Consider the following 15799-nt stretch of genomic DNA (forward strand, 5'->3'; position numbering starts at 1 on the left):
AAAAATTCCATTGGTAACTTGATAGGGATTGCACTGAATCTGTAGATTGCCTTGGGTAGTATAGTCATTTTGACCATATTGATTCTTCCAATCCAAGAACATGGTATATCTTTCCATCTGTTTGTGTCATCTTCAATTTATTTCATCAGCATCTTATAGTTTTCGGGGTACAGGTCTTTTTTCTCCTTAGGTAGGTTTATTCCTAGGTATTTTATTCTTTTTGATGCAATGGTAAATGGGATTGTTTAATTTTATTTATTTATCTTTTATTTCTCATTGTGATCTTTCATTGTTAGTGTATAGAAATGCAACAGAAATCTGTGTATTTATTTTGTAATCTGCAACTTCACCAAATTCATGGATGAGCTCTAGTAGCTTTCTGGTAGTGTCTTTAGGATTTTCTATGTATAGTATCATGTCATCTGAAAACAGTGACAGTTTAACTTTTTCTTTTCCAATTTGGATTCCTTTTATTTCTTTTTCTTTGATTGCCATAGCTAGGACTTCCAAAACTATGTCGAATAAAAGTGGCGAGAGTGAACATCTTTGTCTTGTTCCTGATCTTAGAGGAAATGCTTCCAGCTTTTCACTCTTGAGTATGATGTTAGCTGTAGGTTTGTCATATATGGCCTTTATTATGTTGAGGTATGTTTCCTCTATGTCCACTTTCTGGAGAGTTTTTTTTTTTTTCAACCATAAATGGGTGTTGAATTTTGTTAAAAGCTTTTTCTGCATCTATTGAGATGATCATATGGTTTTTATTCTTCAATTTTTTTTTTTAATTATTTAATTATTTATTTATTTATTTATTTGGCTGTGTTGGGTCTTCGTTTCTGTGCGAGGGCTTCCTCTAGTTGTGGCAAGCGGGGGCCACTCTTCATCGCGGTGTGCGGGCCTCTCATTATCGCGGCCTCTCTTGTTGCGGAGCACAGGCTCCAGACGCGCAGGCTCAGTAGTTGTGGCTCACGGGCCTAGTTGCTCTGCGGCATGTGGGATCTTCCCAGACCAGGGCTCGAACCCGTGTGCCCTGCATTGGCAGGCAGATTCTCAACCACTGCGCCACCAGGGAAGCCCCTATTCTTCAATTTTTTGATGTGGTGTATCACACTGATTGATTTCTGGATATTGAAAAATCCTTGAATCCCTGGATTAAATCCCCCTTGATCCTTTTAATATATTGTTGGATTCAGATTACTAGTATTTTGTTGAGGATTTTTGCATCTATTTTCATCAGTGATATTGGCCTGTAATTTTCTTTTTTTGTGATTCCTTTGTCTGGTTTTGGTATCAGGGTGATGGTGGCCTCGTAGAATGAGTTTGAGCGTTTTCCTTCCTCTGCAATTTTTTGGAAGAGTTTCAGAAGGATAGGTGTTAGCTCTTCTCAAAATGTTTGATAGAATTCACCTGTGAAGCCCTCTGGACTTCGTTGGGAGTTTTTAAATCACTGTTTCAATTTCAGTACTTGTGATTGGTCTGTTCATATTTTCTATTTCTTCCTGGTTTAGTCTTGGGAGATTGTACCTTCCTAAGAATTTGTCCATTTCTTCCAGGTTGTCCATTTTATTGGCATACAGTTGCTTGTAGTAGTCTCTTATGATCCTTTATATTTCTGTGGTGTCAGTTGTAACTTCTTTTTCATTTCTAATTTTATTGATTTGAGTCCTTTCCCTTTTGTTCTTGATGAGTCTGGCTAAAGGTTTATCAATTTTGTTTATCTTTTAAAAAAACCAGAATTTAGTTTCATTGACCTTTGCTATTGTTTTCTTTGTCTCTATTTCATTTATTTCTGCTCTGATCTTTATGATTCCTTTCCTTCTACTAACTTTAGGTTTTGTTTGTTTTTCTTTCTCTAGTTGCTTTAGGTGTAAGGTTAGGTTGTTTATTTGAGATTTTTCTTGTTTCCTGAGGTAGGATTGTATTGCTATAAACTTCCCTCTTAGGACTGCTTTTGCTGCAGCACCTAGGTTTTGGATCATTATATGTTTGTTTTCTTTTGTCTCTAAGTATTTTTTTATTTCCTCTTTGATTTATTTAGCCTCCATGTGTTTGTGTTTTTCACAGTTTTTTTTCTCGTAGTTGATTTCTAATTTCATAGCACTGTGGTCGGAAAAGATACTTGATATGATTTCAATTTTCTTAAATTTACTGAGGCTCGCTTTTTGGCCCAGCATGTGGTCAATCCTGGAAAATGTTCCATGTGCACATGAGAAGAATGTGTATTTTGCTGCTTTTGGATGGAATGTTCTTTAAATATTTGGTCTAATGTGTCATTTAAGGCCTGTGTTCCTCATTGATTTCCTGTCTGGATGATCTGTGCATTGATGAAAGTGAGGTGTTAAAGTCCTCCACTATTATTGTGTTACTGTTGATTTCTCCCTTTATGGCTGTTAGTATTTTCCTTATATAATGAGGTGCTCCTATGTTGGGTGCATATGTATTAAAGATTGTTATATCTTCTTCTTGGATTCATCCATCCATCCATCATTATGTAGTGTACCTCTTTGTCTCATATAAGTCTTTATTTTACTTATTTATTTATTTTAACATCTTTATTGGAGTATAATTGCTTTACAATGCTCTGTTAGTTTCTGCTTTATAACAAGTGAATCAGCTATACATATACATATATCCCCATATCTCCTCCCTCTTGCATCTCCCTCCCACACTCCCCATCCCACCCCTCTAGGTGGTCAAAAAGCACCGAGCTGATCTCCCTGTGCTATGCAGCTGCTTCCCACTAGCTATCTATCTTACATTTGGTAGTATATATAAGTCCATGCCACTCTCTCACTTCGTCCCAGCTTACTCTTCCCTCTCCCCGTGTCCTCAAGTCCATTATCTACGTCTGTGTCTTTATTCCTGTTCTGCCCCTACGTTCTTTAGAACCTTTTTTTTTTCTTTAGATTCCATATATATGTGTTACCATATGGTATTTGTCTTTCTCTTTCTGACTTACTTCAGACAGACTCTAGGTCCATTCACCTCACTACAAGTAACTCAATTTCGTTTCTTTCTATGGCTGAGTAATATTCCATTGTATATATGTGCCACATCTTCTTTATCCATTCATCTGTCGATGAACACTTAGGTTTCTTCCATGACCTGGCTACTGTAAATAGAGTTGCAATGAACATTGGGGTGCATGTGTCTTTTTGAATTATGGTTTTCTCAGTGTATATGCCCAGTAGTGGGATTGCTGGGTCATATGGTAGTTCTATTTTTAGTTTTTTAAGGAACCTCCATACTGTTCTCCATAGTGGCTGTATCAATTTACATTCCTAACAACAGTGCAAGAGGTTTCCCTTTTCTCCACACCCTCTCCAGCATTTATTGTTTGTAGATTTTTTGATTATGGTAGTTCTGACTGGTGTGAGGTGATACCTCACTGTAGTTTTGATTTGCATTTCTCTAATGACTAGTGATGTTGAGGATTCTTTCATGTGTTTTTTGGCAATCTGTATATCTTCTTAGAAGAAATGTCTATTTAGGTCTTCTGCCCATTTTTGGATTGGGTTGTTTGTTTGTTTGATATTGAGTTGCATGAGCTACTTGTAAATTTTGGAGGTTAATCCTTTGTCAGTTGCTTCATTTGCAAATATTTTCTCCCATTCTGAGGGTTGTCTTTTGGTCTTGTTTATGGTTTCCTTTGCTGTGCAAAAGCTTTTAAGTTTCATTAGGTCCCATTTGTTTATTTTTGTTTTTATTTCCATTTCTCTAGGAGAGGGGTCAAAAAGGATCTTGCTGTGATTTATGTCATAGGGTGTTTTGCCGATGTTTTCCTCTAAGAGTTTTATAGTGTCTGGCCTTACATTTAGGTCTTTAATCTATTTTGAGTTTATTTTTGTGTATGGTGTTAGGGAGTGTTCTAATTCTTTTACATGTAGCTGTCTAGTTTCCCCAGCACCACTTATTGAAGAGGCTGTCTTTTCTCCATTGTATATTCTTGCATCCTTTATAAAAAATAAGGTGACCATATGTGCCTGGGTTTATCTCTGGGCTTTCTATCCTGTTCCATTGATCTATATTTCTGTTTTTGTTGCTGTACCATACTGTCTTGATTACTGTATCTTTGTAATATAGTCTGAAGTCCAGGAGCCTGATTCCTCCAGCTCCGTTTTTCTTTCTCAAGATTGCTTTGGCTATTCGGGGTCTTTTTTTTTTTTTAATTAATTAATTAATTAATTTATTTATTTATTTTTGGCTGCGTTGGGTCTTCCTTGCTGCATCGTTGCTGCACGCAGGCTTTCTCTAGTTGCGAAGAGCAGGGTCTACTCTTCATTGCGGTGCACAGGCTTCTCATCGCGGTGGCTTCTCTTGCTGCGGAGCATGGGCTCTAGGCACACGGGCTTCAGTAGTTGTGGCACGTGAGCTCAGTAGTTGTGGCTCACGGGTTCTAGAGCGCAGGCTCAGTAGTTGTGGTGCACAGGCTTAGTTGCTACGTGGCATGTGGGATCTTCCCAGACCAGGGCTCAAACCCATGTCCGCTGCATTGGCAGGCGGATTCTTAACCACTGAGCCACCAGGGAAGCCCTATTCGGGGTCTTTTGTATTTCCATACAAATTGTGAAATTGTTTGTTCTAGTTCTGTGAGAAATGCCCTTGGTAGTTTGATAGGGATTGTATTGAATCTGTAGATTGCTTTGGGTAGTATAGTCATTTACACAATGTTGAGTCTTCCAATCCAAGAACATGGTATATCTCTACACATGCTTGTATCATCTTTAATTTCTTTCATCAGTGTCTTATAGTTTTCTGCATACAGGTCTTTTGTCTCCCTAGGAAGGTTTATTCCTAGGTATTTTATTCTTTTTGTTGCAATGGTAAATCAGAGTGTTTCCTTAATTTCTCTTTCAGATTTTTCATCATTAGTGTATAGGAATGCAAGAGATATCTGTGCATTAATTTTGTATCCTGCTACTTTACCAAATTCATTGATTAGCTCTCGTAGTTTTCTGGTAGCATCTTTAGGATTCTCTATGTATAGTATCATGTCCTCTGCAAACAGTGATAACTTTACTTCTTTTCCGATTTGGATTCCTTTTATTTCATTTTCTTCTCTGACTGATGTGGCTAAAACTTCCAAAACTATGTTGAATAATAGTGGTGAGAGTGGACAACCTTGTCTTGTGCCTGATCTTAGTGGAAATCGTTTCAGTTTTTCACCATTAAGAAAGATGTTGGCTGTGGGTTTGTCATATATGGCCTTTATTATGTTGAGGTAAGTTCCCTCTATGCCTACTTTGTTGAGGGTTTTTATCATAAATGGATGTTGAATTTTGTTGAAAAATTTTTCTGCATCTATGGAGATGATCGTATGATTTTTCTCCTTCAATTTGTTAACATGGTGTATCACATTGATTGATTTGTAAATATTGAAGAATCCTTCCATCCTGGGATAAACCCCACTTGATCATGGTGTATGATCCTTTTAATGTGTTGTGGGATTCTGCTTGCTAGTATTTTGTTGAGGATTTTTGCATGTATGTTCATCAGTGATATTGGTCTGTAGTTTTCTTTCTTTGTGACATCTTTGTCTGGTTTTGGTATCAGGGTGATGGTGGCCTCATAGAATGATTTTGAGAGTGCTCCTCTCTCTGCTATATTTTCAAAGAGTTTGAAAAGGATAGGTGTTAGCTCTTCTCTAAATGTTTGATAGAATTCGCCTGTGAAAACATCTGGTCCTGGACTTTTGTTTGTTGGAAGATTTTTAATGACAGCCTCAATTTCAGTGCTTGTGATTGGTCTGTTTATATTTTCTATTTCTTCCTGGTTCAGTCATGGAAGGTTTTCCCTTTCTACGAATTCGTCCATTTCTTCCAGGTTGTCCATTTTATTGGCATATAGTTGTTTGAGGTAATCTCTCATGATCCTTTGTATTTCTGCAATGTCAGTTGTTACTTCTTTTTCATTTCTAATTCTATTGATTTGAGTCTTCTCCCTTTTTTTCTTGATGAGTCTGGCTAATGGTTTATCAATTTTGTTTATCTTGTCAAAGAACCAGCTTTTAGTTTTATTGATCTTTGCTATTGTTTCCTTCATTTCTTTTTCATTTATTTCTGCTCTGATCTTTATGATTTCTTTCCTTCTACTAACTTTCGGGTTTTTTGTTCTTCTTTCTCTAATTGCTTTACATGGAAGTTTAGGTTGTTTATTTGAGATGTTTCTAGTTTCTTGAGGTAGGATTGTATTGTTATAAACTTCTCCTTAGAAATGCTTTTGCTGCATCCCATAGATTTTGGGTTGTCGCCTTTTCATTTTCATTTCTTTCTCGGTATTTTTTGATCTCCTCTTTGATTTCTTCAGTGATCTCTTGGTTATTAAGTAGTGTATTGTTTAGCCTCCATGTGTTTCTATTTTTTACAGATTTTTTTCCTGTAGTTGATATCTAGTCTCATAGCGTTGTGGTAGGAAAAGATACTTGATACGATTTCAATTTTCTTAAATTTACCAAGGCTTGATTTGTGACCCAAGATATGATCTATCCTGGAGAATGTTCCGTGAGCACTTGAGAAGAAAGTGTATTCTGTTGTTTTTGGATGGAATGTCCTATAAGTGTCAATGAAGTCCATCGTGTTTAATGTATAATTTAAAGCTTGTGTTTCCTTATTTATTTTCAGTTTGGATGATCTGTCCATTAGTGAAAGTGGGGTGATAAAGTCCCCTACTATGATTGTGTTACTGTCGATTTCCCCTTTTATGGCTGTTAGCATTTGCCTTATGTACTGAGGTGCTCCTATGTTGGGTGCATAAATATTTACAATTGTTATATCTTCTTCTTGGATTGATTCCTTGATCATTATGTAGTGTCCTTCTTTGTCTCTTGTAATAGTCTTTATTTTAAAGTTTATTTTGTCTGATATGAGAATTGCTACTCCAGCTTTCTTTTGACTTCCATTTGCATGGAATATCTTTTTTCCATTCCTTCACTTTCAGTCTGTATGTGTCCCTAGGTCTGAAGTGGGTCTCTTGTAGACAGCAGATATATGGGTCTTGTTTTTGTATCCATTCAGCCAGTCTGTGTCTTTTGGTGGGAGCATTTAATCCATTTACATTTAATAATTATCCATATGTATGCTCCTATTGCCATTTTCTTAATTGTTTTGGGTTTGTTTCTGTAGGTCTTTTTTATTCCCTTTCTCTTTTGTTCTCTTCTCTTGTGGTTTGATGGTCATCTTTAGTGTTGTGTTTGAGTTGCTTTTTCTTTTGTGTGTGTGTATCTATTGTAGTTTTTGGGTTTACTGTTCCCATGAGGTTTTGAGATAGCAGTCTATATATGTAAAAGGTCATTCTACGTTGCTGGTCTCTTTCCTGCCTAGAGAAGTTCCTTTAGTATTTGTTGCAGAGCTGAATTTGGTGATGCTGAATTCTCTTTGCTTTTGCTTGTCTGTAAAGCTCTTGATTTCTCCATCAAATCTGAATGAGGGCCTTGCTAGGTGGAGTATTCTTGGTTGTAGCTTCTTCCCTTTCATCACTTTTTATTTATTTATTTATTTATTTATTTATTTATTTATTTATTTATTGGCTGCATTGGGTCTTTGTTGCTGCACCTGTGCTTTCTCTAGTTGTGGTGAGCAGGGGTTACTCTTCATTGCGGTGCGCGGGCTTCTCATTTGAGTGGCTTCTCTTGTTGCAGAGCATTGGCTCTATGTGCACGGGCTTCAGTAGTTGCAGCACATGGGCCCAGTAGTTGTGGCTCTCAGGCTCTAGAGCACAGGCTCAGTAGTTGTGGTGCACAGGCTTAGTTGCTCTGAAGCAGGTGACGTCTTCCCAAACCAGGGCTCAAACCCATGTTCCCTGCACTGGCAGGCGGATTCTTAACCATTGACCCACCAGGGAAGTCCCTTTCATCAATTTAAATATATCTTGCCATACCCTTTTGGCCTGAAGAGTTTCTGCTGAGAAATCAGCTGATAGCCTTGTGGGAGTTCCATTGTATGTTATTTGTTGTTTTTCCCTTGTTGATTTTAATATTTTTTCTTTGTCTTTAATTTTTGTCAGCTTGATTACTATGTGTCTCAGCCATATTCCTCCTTGGGTTTATCCTACCTGGGACTCTCTGTGCTTCCTGGACTTGGGTGACTGTTTCCTTTCCCATGTTAGGGAAGTTTTCAGCTGTTATCTCTTCAAATATTTTCTGAGGTCCTTTTTCTCTCTTCTCCTTCTGGAACCCCTATAATATGAATGTTGGTGTGTTTAATGTTGTCCCAGAGGTCTCTTAGACTGTCTTCACTTCTTTTCTTTCTTTTTTCTTTATTCTGTTCCATGGCAGTGATTTCCACCATTCTGTCTTCCAGGTCACTTATCTGTTCTTCTGTCTCAGTTATTCTGCTCTTGATTCCTTTTAGTGTATTTTTCATTTCAGTTATTGTATTGTTCATCTCTGTTTGTTCTTTAGTTCTTCTACGTCTTTGTTAAACATTTCTTGCATCTTCTCAATCCTTGCCTCCATTCTTTTCCTGAGATCCTGGATCATCTTCACTATCACTATTCTGAATACTTTTTCTTGAAGGTTGCCTATTTCCACTTCACTTAGTTGTTTTTCTGGGGTTTTACCTTGTTCCTTCATCTGGGACATATTTCTCTGCCATTTCATTTTGTCTAACTTTCTGTGATTATGGTTTTCTTTCCGAAGGCTGCAGGATTGTCCTTCTTGTTTCTGCTGTCTGCCTCTGGTGGATGAGGCTATCTAAGAGGCTTGCAAGTTTCCTGAGGGGAGGGACTGGTGGTGGGTGGAGCTGGGTCTTGTCCCTCTGGTGGGCAGGACCATGCTCAGTAAAACTTTAATCCACTTGTCTGCTGATGCGTGGGGCTGTATTCTCACCCTGTTTGTTTTTTGGCCTGAGGTGACCCAGCACTGGAGCCTACAGGCTGTAGGGTGGTGTTGATGGTGGCCTCTGGGAGGGCTCACGCCAATGAGTACTTCCCAGTACTGCTGCTGCCAGTGTCTTTGTCCCCACACTGAGTCATGGCCACCCCCCGCCTCTGCAGGAGACCCTCCAATACTAACGGATAGTTCTGGCCCAATTTCTTATGGGCTCACTTCTTTTTTCCTGTGGATCCTCGTGTATGTGAGACTTTGTGTGCACCCTCCAAGAGTGGAGTTTCTGTTTCTCCCAGTCCCATGGATGTCCTGTGATCAAACCCAACTGGCCTTCAAAGCCAGATTCTCTGGAGACTCTTCCTCCCCCAGGCTGGGAAGCCTGATGTGGGGCTCAGAGCTTTCACTCCTGTGGGATAACTTCTGTGGTATAATTGTTTTCCAGTTTGTGGGTTGTCCACCTGGCTGGTATGGGATTTGATTTTATTGCAGTTGTGCCCCTCCTACCATCTCATTGTGGCTTCTTCTTTGTCTTTGGATGTAGGTTATCTTTTTTGGTAGGTTCCAGTATTTTTTTGTCAATGGTTGTTCAGCAGTTAGTTGAGATTTTGGTGTTTTCGTAAGAAGGGGGTGAGCTCACGTCTTTCTACTCTGCCATCTTGAGCTTATCTTCTTATTATTCCCTTTTAGAGGTAATAAATCTAAAGTTCTAAGAATATAACTTACACTTAGCTACTGTTCTTATCTACCTGTGTCTGAACATAAATCTCTTTCTTAGAAGAAAATTACATCAGTGAAGAAGCATTTAAGTGAAGTTCATTTAGTCTCTGCCCCCCACTCCCCCCACCATGTTGTTTAACTTGTTAGCTGTTAGGCATTTTGAAAAAACTATTAGGAAGGTTTTAAAAGTCTACATCTTTTTTTTCTCTTTCCTATTAAAATCAACATGTTGTTTATTTCCCTTTCTTTTCCATGACCTAAGAATAATTTCACTGCCAACGTACAGGAAGAGAACATACATTCTCTCAGGATTCCTCCTGAGATTAAGGTAAATATTCTTATTTTTGAAACAGGTAATTTAGTGAATTTATTCTGGCACAGACATCTGTTTTAAATAAAGTTTTAATTAAAGCTGCATGGTTTCAAAGAGGTTAGTTTCCAAGAGACTGAAAAATATCAACACTGTGATGAGTGTGAAACAGATGTAGGGACATTCAGACCAAATAACAAGAAGTAGCTCAATTATCTTTGCGGAGGTAGAGCTTGCTCACCCCACTTTTGCCTGATTTTAATTCCAAACAAAAAGAATCCAAGGAAAGCACTTCCAGTTGGGCAGCTGGGAGAGGACACTGGAAAGGGAAGTAGGGAAGTGACATAGAAAAAGTGAGGCAGCTAATGAAAGGTACATTTTAAAAATTTTATTTATTTATTTATTTATTTATTTATTTATTTATTTATTTAGGGCTGCATTGGGTCTTTGTTGCTCCACGTGGGCTTTCTCTAGTTGCGGCGAGCAGGGGCTACTCCGCACGGGCTTCAGTAGTTGTGGCACGCAGGCTCAGCAGTCGTGGTGCATGGGCTTAGTTGCTCCGCAGCATGTGAGATCTTCCTGGACCAGGGCTTGAACCCGTGTCCCCTGCGTTGGCAGGCAGATTCTAAACCATTGACCCAGCAGGGAAATCCCGAAAAGTACATTATTAAGCTAGCTATCTTGTGGAAAAACTCTGAGAGATAGTGAAACATATCAACCTCAGAATTGTCCCACCCAAGGGAAGAACGAGCTGAAAAGTCGTGGGTGAAGGCTGACCCTTGTGTGTGTGTGTGGAGGGGTGTGTGAATGAAAAATATTGCCTGCCATATCAGTAAATAAAGCAAGTCATCACATTACAGCTGTCCCGAGCCCTGAGGGAACTCAGGATAGACATAGGATGTCCACCATCTAGCAGTCAACTGCTGCAGCCACCCTTGACATTGCACCCTGAGGAGACTCAGGATGAGAAAGTACAGGATACTGGTCCCAGATAGCTCAGGTGCATATCAAAGGAATGGTTTCAGTGAGCCCAGACTCTTGCATCTTCCTACACATAGAAAAGCACTAAATTCCTTAACTTGAGATATATGGTTTTCTTTAATTAACAGTAATCATTTGATGTTTTGTCTACCTGGTCTTTGTTGCAAAAACTCCTATATATCCTGGCTTCTCCCTTACTTCTTCAGAGCAGTCTCTCAGAGCGATTGGAGATGCTGTGTCCTAGGCTTGAAGTCCTTAGTTTTGTCCGCCAAATAAAACATAACTCAACTTTTGGGTTGTGCACTTTTTTCAGTCGAAGAGGTGGGAGAGGGAGAATAATTTTCTATGCTTTTGACCCTTCTTCGTCTCCCCAACTCTGCAATCCTACAGGGAACCATCTGCAGTTGTGGTTGGGGGAGGGTGAACCCTCAGGCACAAGGATGTAGATATTGACAGTTGGAAGTCACAGAACTCACTGACAGGTCTGTGGAACGTGAGCTGGGCTCAGGTGGCAAATGCTGCACATGTTGATGAGGGTGAGTTCATTGCTGATGGGGATCCAAATGCTACTGCTTCTATGGATGGCAATTTGGAGACATCTATCAAAAGCACAATTCAGTAATTCTACTTCAAGAGATTTCCCCTCCAGATACACTCACAAGTGTGCAAGATGATATATGAATAAGACTATTCATATAGAGAAAAATGCAAGGTGCAGCAGTGTTTGTGTGCAAATATTTGGCTAAAAAAATGGTAGTTGTGGGAGAATATATATGTGTATTTGTTGTATGTGTGTAAAATTCTTTGAAAAGATACATAAGAAATAGTTAACACCGGTTGCCTTGGAGGAAGGGAACAGAGGATAAGAGTAAAGGGAGATTTTTCCTCTTGTAAAGTGGCTGTATTGCATTAGCTATTCAAAAATAAATTTTAAATAATTTACAAAGAACATTTTATCTTTTTTTTGAAACTCCAGAGTTCTTGGGAAACTTTATTAAAACTACATACCGTTTTTATTTTTATATTTTCAAACTTTTTATTTTATATTGGAGTACAGTTGATTAACAATGTTGTGTTAGTTTCAGTTGTACAACAAAGTGATTCAGTTATATATATACATGTATCTATTCTTTTTCAAATACTGTAAGTTCAGAACATTTTATCTTGAGGGCAGTAGGGAACTACTAAAATTTTGTTTTGATCTTTCATTGATGATAGAGTGACATGAACAGACACGTTAGGACAGACTGGCAGTTAGGAGGGATGCAGGATTTAGGACAGTTAATGACTGGGTAAAGTAGGAACAAAAGTTTAGTTCCCAGGGCTAAGGCTCCAAACAATCAGGGAATATTATTTAGTCGTTATCCTCTCAGGCAATGTCCTTGAGTAGATAAGGGACTCAGTCCAAGGTAAAAAGTAGTTGGATATCTGTTCTTACTGTGTTTTCTTAGATTCTATATGTTTATCCTATATCCATTAATCACAGCCGAAGTGTTTACCGTTCTCCCAAAATTCAGCTTGTCTGGAACTTACACACCTTCTTATCTAACTCTCATGTACCAAGCCAACATTTCCCCTGCCCTAAATCTTCCCACAGCAACTAGAGACCACCCGTGTAACCAAAAGCCCACTGAAATTAATCAAAGTAGCCAATCCTAAACTGTTTACTCTGCTCTACCTTGCAGAAACCCCACTTAAGGCTCTGACCTGTGCCTTCCCCTTGCTCCTGCTTCTGCCTCCTTATCAAACCTGGTGCTTCCCATGTGGTGACCCCCCTCCTCTCAGAAAGTGCAGGTAACACAAATCTTCTTTCAATGCACTGACCTCTCCATGTTATCACTCAGTCATCTCCGTAAATTAAAATCCCAAGGGTACAAATGAGACAGTGTCCAATTTTGGATAATAAACATTACTTGGGGGAAATTTTCATGTGTAGGAGAATGCAGAGTATCTAAGACTGTCTTCTAGTCCAGTCTGTTCTTAGGAAATCTGAGAATCTATGATAAACTGAGAAAATAAATGAAGTAAGGAAATGGAGAGAACAAGGTTTCTTTGTTTGTGGCCCAGTTACAGAATTAAATGGAGGTGGGAGAGGGTTTCTCAGATAAGGAAGAATAAAAGACCTAGGAATGACTGAATTATACTGCCCGGCAGCCAAGACAGTTCCATATGCAATAAAACATAAGTTCATGGCCCCCCAGGAGAAATCTACATGGTTAGGGCCATCTTTTGTCTTCTAGACGTCCAATGCTCTCTGCCACAAGAGTATATAAATTTCCACTTATGACAAACTAAACCCAGAGCCCTTAAAAGACAAAACAAAACAGAACAGAACACGTTTATTAGGATATAATTCACATACCATATGAATTAGTTTCCTAGGGCTGCCATAACAAATTACAGTACCACAAACTAGGTGGCTTAGGACAAAAGAAATTCATTCTCTCACAGTTCTGGAGACCAGAAGTGCGAAATCAAAATCAAGGTGTCAGCAAGGCCACAGCTGCTCCAAAGGCTCTGGGGAAGATTCCTTTGTCTCTCCCTAGTTTCTGGTGGCTGTCAGCAATCCTTGCTGTTCTTCAATTTGTACCTCCATGGTTTCAATCAATGTCTCTGTCCTCACATGACATTCTTTCTTTCTTTCTTTTTTTCAGTTATATACATCTATATACTTTTTCAGATTATTCTCCATTATAGATTATTACAAGATATTGAATATAGTCCCCTGTGCTTTACAGTAAATCCTTGTTGCTTATCTATTTTATGTACAGTAGTTTGTATCTGTTAATCCTATACTTCTTAATTTATCCCTTCCCCACTTCCTTCCCCTTTGGTAACCACAAGTTTGTTTTCTATGTCTGTAAGTCTGTTTCTGTTTTGTAAATAAGTTCACTTGTATCATTTTTTAAGATTCCACATATAGTGGAATAGCATATGTGACAGCATATGATAGCATATGATATTTGTCTTTCTCTGTCTGACTTCACTAAGTATAATATTCTCTACATCCATCCACATTGCTACAAATGGCAATATTTCATTCTTTTTTGTGGCCAAGTAATATTCCATTATATATATCTATATACATACCACATTATGTGTGTATGTGTATATATGTATGTGTGTATATATATATATATATATATATATATATATATATATATATATATACCACATCTTCTGAAGCACTTGGGTTGATTCCACGTCTTGGCTATTGTAAATAGTGATGCTTTGAACGTTGGGGTGCATGTATCTCTTTGAATTAGAGTCATCAACTTTTCTGCATATATGCCCAGGAGTGGAATTGCTGGATCATATGGTAGCTCTATTTTTAGTTTTTAAAGGAACCTCCATATTGTTTTCCATAATGGCTGTGCCAATTTACATTCCCACCAACAGTGTAGGAGAGTTCCCTTTTCTCCACACCCTCTCCAGCATTTATTGTTTGTAGATTTTTTGATGATAGCCATTCTGACCAGTGTGAGGTGATATATATATTCTTTTTCATATTCTTTTCCATTATGGTTTACCACAGGATATTGAATATAGTTCCCTGTGCTATACAGTAGGACCTTGTTGTTTTCCATCCTATTTATAATAGTTTGCATCTGTTAATCTCAAACTTCCTATCCATCCCTCCCCCACCTCCCCTCCCCCTTGTCAATCACAATTCTGTTCTCTATATCTGTAAGTCTGTTTCTGTTTAGCAGATGTGTTCATTTGTGTCATATTTTAGATTCCACATATAAGTGATACCATATGGTATTTGTCTTTCTCTTTCTGACTTACTTCACTTAATATGATAATCTCTAGGTCAATCCATGTTGCTGAAAATGGCATTAATTAATTCCTTTTTTATGTCTGAGTAATATTCTATGGTATTATATATATGTGTGCGTGTGTGTGTGTATATATGTGTGTGTATATATATATATATATATATATATATATATATATATATATATATACATCCCACATTTATATGTACCACATTTTTATCCTTTTAATCTGTCCATGGATATTTTGGTTGTTTCCCTGTCTTGGCTATTGTAAATAGTACTGCTATGAACATACGGGTGCATGTATCTTTTCCAATTAGAGTTTTGTCTGGGTATATGCCCAGGAATGGTATTGCTGGATCATATGGCAATTCTATTCTTAGTTTTGTTTTGTTTTTAGCATCTTTATTGGAGTATAGTTGCTTTACAATGGTGTGTTATTTTCTGCTTTATAACAAAGTGAATCAGCTATACATATACATATATCCCCATATCTCCTCCCTCTTGTGTCTCCCTCCCACCCTCCCTATCCCACCCCTCTAGGTGGTCACAAAGCACCGAGCTGATCTCCCTGTGCTATGTGGCTGCTTCCCACTAGCTATCTATTTTACATTTAAAAATGTGGAATGCTGCACAACTTTGCATGTCATCCTTGTGCAGGGGCCATGCTAATCTTCTCTGTATCATTGCAATTTTAGTCTATGTGCTGCGGAAGTGAGCACTATTCTTAGTTTTTTAAGGAACCTCCATGCTTTTTTCCATAGTGGCTGCACCAATTTACGTTCTCACCAACAGTGTAGGAGGGTTCCCTTTTCTCCACACCCCCTTCAGCATTTGTTATTTGTAGAAAAAGGTTTTAAGTTTGATTAGGACCCATTTGTTTATTTTTGCTTTTATTTCTTTTGCTTGGGAGACTGAACTGAGAAAATGTTGCTACAATTTATGTCCGAGAATGTTTTGGCTATGTTCTCTTCTAGGAGTTTTATGGTGTCATGTCTTATATTTAGGTCTTTAAACAATTTTGAGTTTGTTTTCATATATGGTGTGAGAGACTGTTCTAATTTCATTGATTTACATGTATCTGTCCAGCTTTCCCAACACAATTTGCTAAAGAGACTGTCTCTTTTCCATTATATTCTTGCCTCCTTTGTTGTAGATTAATTGGCTGTAGGTGTGTAGGGTTATTTCAGG

At 38.2% G+C, this 15799-nt stretch overlaps 1 non-coding gene and 1 pseudogene across 1 annotated transcript; both read right to left on the reverse strand.

The window, feature by feature from the left end:
- Positions 1–15799, reverse strand: part of LOC103009403 (60S ribosomal protein L38-like) — a 37442-nt pseudogene that overhangs the window by 7805 nt on the left and 13838 nt on the right.
- LOC114236916 (U6 spliceosomal RNA) lies at positions 15224–15330 on the reverse strand. The gene has a single exon (XR_003622762.1). It is a non-coding gene; the product is annotated as a U6 spliceosomal RNA (small nuclear RNA).

The sequence above is a fragment of the Balaenoptera acutorostrata genome, chromosome 11 (genome assembly GCF_949987535.1).
Source record: "Balaenoptera acutorostrata chromosome 11, mBalAcu1.1, whole genome shotgun sequence".
In the NCBI taxonomy this organism is placed as follows: Eukaryota; Metazoa; Chordata; class Mammalia; order Artiodactyla; family Balaenopteridae; genus Balaenoptera; species Balaenoptera acutorostrata.